Below are 4,626 nucleotides of genomic sequence, written 5' to 3' on the forward strand. Positions count from 1 at the left end.
TACTTTCACCTGATGATAAGGTTCTTGCCCGAATGGTGCTTACTACTATTGACACTGCAGTGTTTAGAGCCATACAAGAGCCTTTTGGTCCATCACATTCAGTTGTTCAGTTGCAGCCTATTAAGATTAATTTTCAAGAGGAATCATGTTTAAGAATTACTTCTTTTGTGGCTGATGGCATTGTGGTAAATCCTGGTGAGGCTTTATCTGATACTTCGGTGAACGCGCTCTTCTTCAGTCTCAAGGAGATTGACCTTATAATTCCGGTAGATGCAGCAAAGCTAGAACGAGACATTTGCAAAATTGTTGATAACTGTTCACAGGCGCAAGACTTCATGTTGAAAGATTGATTTTTATACAGTCACCATATTTTTCATTTGAACTTCTCAATCTTGGAAAAAGATTCAGCTTGTTTTTTCTTTATGGAGGGGCCAATCCTACTTGCAAAAACAGCTCTAATGGATCTTCTTCAAAGTAACTTGTATCTTTTTCCAGTATGTATAGACCAGTGCTACTCATCGGATTCATCAATTGCAGATGGGTACTTTACTGTCCTGGCAGAGGTGTACATGCAGCAAGAACTTTCAAAATGTGAAACACAGAGGTTGCTAAGCCTTATACTTTACAAAGTAGTTGATCCCTCAAGACAAATAAGAGATGATGCATTGCAAAGGTTTGAGACCCTGTCTATTAGAGAGTGGGCAGAAGAAGTTGAAAGCGCAGGTCGATATCGGGCAGCAGTTGTTGGCAGTCTTCCAGATTCTTATCAACAGTTCCAATATCAACTCTCTGCAAAGCTAGCAAAGGGGCATAAAAAGTTGCGAGGGATCTTGGATCTAAAGAAGGATCATGTCATGCTTGCTGGAGCACTTGCTAGTCATATTGACTTTGGAACGCAGATTGAAATCATTAGCGGTGCTAATGCAAGTTCTGCACAGCCTCGTTTTTATTTCTTACTTTGCATCTAGTACTTATCTGATTTCCTAAAAGAAAATAAAGGGTTTCCTAGTGATCAAACTCCAATACAAGAGGGTGGAAAGTCAAGTTTCTGCATTGAGGATTGAACGACAGCAACGTGCACACATGGCACGCATCAGAGCAGGGTAATGAACACATGGCAGCATACATCCTAATACATCTAGCAGATCACACTCTTTTCTATATGAGAAATTAGGCTTTCAATAAGTCTACAGAACTTGTTTTGTTGTGATTCTAATTGTCTTCACCGTCCAAATGTCATCGACGAAGACAATCCCAATTGAAATCCAGTAAGAATCATTTTGAATGGATGGAATTTGCATATATCAGATGTTAACATTGCACAGTCATGTTGTAGTAGGAGCATTCAAGGCCGCTCAATCCATTTCATGCATATCACTCCCACTCTACAGTTGATGGAGGTTTTGAGGTTATGTCACAAACTATTCTATTTACTCCACGAACACTGTTGCAAATCTACGCAGAAAACTCTGCAAGGAACTTAGGATCAAACTGATACCAATCTGCAATCATTCCATCCTCGCAATGTTGTGACAATCCAACTGGAATTGAAAATAGACTTAACAGAAGAGATCAAGAAACTAGGGCTCAACCGAGACTCTAGAGCGTTCACGGGCTTGAATCACTGTTTTGTGCATCAGTTGGAATTCTTTCCGGCACTTCGTTTGGAAGTTTTCTTCACTGCATTCGATTTCTTTGTTCGTTGTGATCGCAGCAGAAGAGGAATGGGGGAAGCGGAAACTAGTGATCCATCAAAGTTACATCGAGAAAGCGGAGAAGCGGAAGAAAGGGAAATTGTGGAGTCAGTAGAGGCTATTGAAAGGCCTATAGAACCTGCAAATACACACCCACTCGAGCATTCATGGACCTTCTGGTTTGATAATCCAAATGGGAAGTCTAAACGGGCCACCTGGGGTAGTTCCTTGCGACCTGTTTACACCTTCAATACAGTCGAGGACTTCTGGTGTGTTTTTTTAACAATATAATTCAGGCGAGTAAGTTGATGGCTGGTTCAGATTTTCATTGCTTCAAAGCTGGAATTGAGCCAAAATGGGAAGACCCTAAATGTGCAAACGGAGGGAAGTGGACTGTTACCACCTTGAAAGGAAAGTCTGTTGTCGATACTTTCTGGCTGCACACTTGGTCAATGTGCGTGCTCGACAAGATAAGATTGCCATGTGGACCAAGAATGCTGCAAATAAAGCTGCACAGATGAACATTGGAAATGCAAGGGTTTTCTCTGAAATACTCTGTTTACTGAAATACAGGGATTGGATATACATTCGAAATTGAAGGCCTTTTACCTCTTCCTGGGCGATTATTCTTACATGCAATGGGCACTAAACCCTGAATTGGAGGAAGGATATCTGGAGGCAGTGAGAAAAGTAATGGAAGTATTAAAAACTTTTCAGGAAGGAATAAAGCAAATTCCAGAACTATTCATTGTGGGAAGACCAGACATGGCAGTCATTGCATTTGGATCAGATAAGCTCGATATTTTTAAAGTGAATGATGTTCTGTCAACACGAGGATGGCATCTAAAGGCTTTACAAAGACCTAACAACATACCCTTATAGCAGAAGATTTCTTGAAAGATTTGAAAGAAGCACTTCCTCAACTTCAACTATACTTTTTGCTTGGACTGGTGTATGCAAAGCGGTCACACCAATATTTCTGCCATTCATAGTCATATTTTTGGATTTACATACTTTGTGTGTTGATAGCAGGTTATCCATGTGTATAATTAGGAATGTGAGGGTGTAGCAGCATTTTGGCCACATTTTCATAGTTGTATAGTTGCTGTCAAGCGACAGATATATTGGTAAAGAATTGTGTAGACTGTTTTGATCATACAACTTTTATGCCTTTGGATAAGACAGAAAATTGCATTAACTGTAAGAAATATCAGCAGAGGGAGATGAATGTTCATGATGTTTCTGTGCATACATCGGTTTTGGGAAAACCACATATTCTGTATGATTATAATGACAGATCTTAGAAGGTTGATCAAGACGCTCAAGCTCTCAGGGTTGCTGCCAAAGTTATATTGGACTGCCTTGTTTGTATACCTTCAGAATTCCCCACCTTTGCTGCAAATATATTTTGGTCAGGATTGAGTACTTTAGCAGTAGATGCATCCCAAGTACTTTTACAGGAATGTGCTGGCTATCATGAACGTGTTATGCTGCATGAACTCAGTTTTTCCATGGGTACTATTAATTGGATAAAGGATTATCAACTTTGTTCACCTGATGTAGAATATTCTAGCATGTTTGAAGAATGCCATGAACTAAACAGTACTGTCAAGAACAATGGTAAAATTGATACAGAAAGCAATTGCAGCGGAATGTGGCATTTTAACAGATGATGGTTTGGCAACATGTATCACGTGGATGGCTATAGGTACTTGTTTTGCAATCATGACAGAAATTTATCGAGGGTATTTCTTCCTGACAAGGTCTCTACTCTTTCAAAGGGCTCCCTGGCTGCTTTAGGCAAGTTGAGAGCAGAAGTTGATTTGATGAAGAAAAGAGCAGAGAGATCGCCAGCACATCATGGACATGGAAACCTAGTAATTAAAGGATAAAAGCATACTTCGTTGGATTCGAATATGTTGAGGCAAACCAAGGACCGACAAACAGGAGCAGTTTCCTATATTTCAGGGTATTGGAAAACATGTTACATTAAAGGCCAGCAAGCAACTACAGACACCTATCACAGCCAAACTAAAAGAAGCCACTTGTCATAGAATGAGCTTGTTCTCTTCTTTTTCTCGTAGGAGCACCAGCTTGATTGTAATTAATGCTATTTCCAGCATGATGCAGAATTAGAGTTTTAATTGTTTTAGGATTCCAGCGCTGTCAATTAATAGGCAGCTGTAATTATTAGTTAGTTAAAGTTAGTAGGTGTCATCATAGGTAATGATTGAGCTCCCCTCAAGCTGGAGGAGGGAGCTCGAATTAGGTAGAGTAAGCATTCTATATAGAGCTGAAAGATGAATGTAAAAGGGGTTGGATAATTTGATAGGAGAGAAGCTATTTTGGTTTATGTAAAGCATATTTCAGGAATACAAATGACTGTTGTTTTTGCCTCAGGATTATCAATAGATCTTATTGTTCAAATGTATGGTGGCTTGTTGTTTTAGTGTTCTTTTACAGTTCTGTTATTGCATAATCACTCAGAACTCATGCTTACATGCTCTGACTTCCTGTATGTTATGGCAGACTGTGTTTTATGTTAGTTATGTTTGAACATTAGATGTAAAGAGCCCTGACTTCCATGAAAAATGGTATTTTGGTTTGCTGAGATGTGTGAGACTCCATAAGCCCAATGGGAATCAATCTGATATTTGTCCAGCCAGCTTATTTTCATGTGTTTGTTAAAGAGTTAGCCATCTTTCCTTGTTAGTAATCAATATTCATAATCTGTGAGAGAGCCCTCTCAGACTAAGGAGGCTGAGCCTTAGTCCAAATCTAGGTTTGAAATAGTTTCACATTATCTTGTTGATAGGCAGCCTTCAGTGTGTGATTTTGTGATAACAGATCATCCTTCTCTTCTCTCTCTCATCTCATAAAGAAGCAATCTTGAATAGCTTTGCATTCAGTTGTTGCTGAGGTACTATCACCC

The 4,626-nt window shown here is 39.5% G+C and overlaps 1 pseudogene; it reads left to right on the forward strand.

The window, feature by feature from the left end:
• The first annotated feature begins 1,724 nt into the window (after window positions 1-1,724).
• LOC149173402 (eukaryotic translation initiation factor 4E-1 pseudogene) lies at window positions 1,725-2,292 on the forward strand (annotated as a pseudogene).
• Window positions 2,293-4,626: the final 2,334 nt, after the last annotated feature.

The sequence above is a fragment of the Pinus tabuliformis genome, chromosome 4_2 (genome assembly GCF_031772625.1).
Source record: "Pinus tabuliformis cultivar Carrire ecotype Pingquan chromosome 4_2, CPIR1, whole genome shotgun sequence".
In the NCBI taxonomy this organism is placed as follows: domain Eukaryota; kingdom Viridiplantae; phylum Streptophyta; class Pinopsida; order Pinales; family Pinaceae; genus Pinus; species Pinus tabuliformis.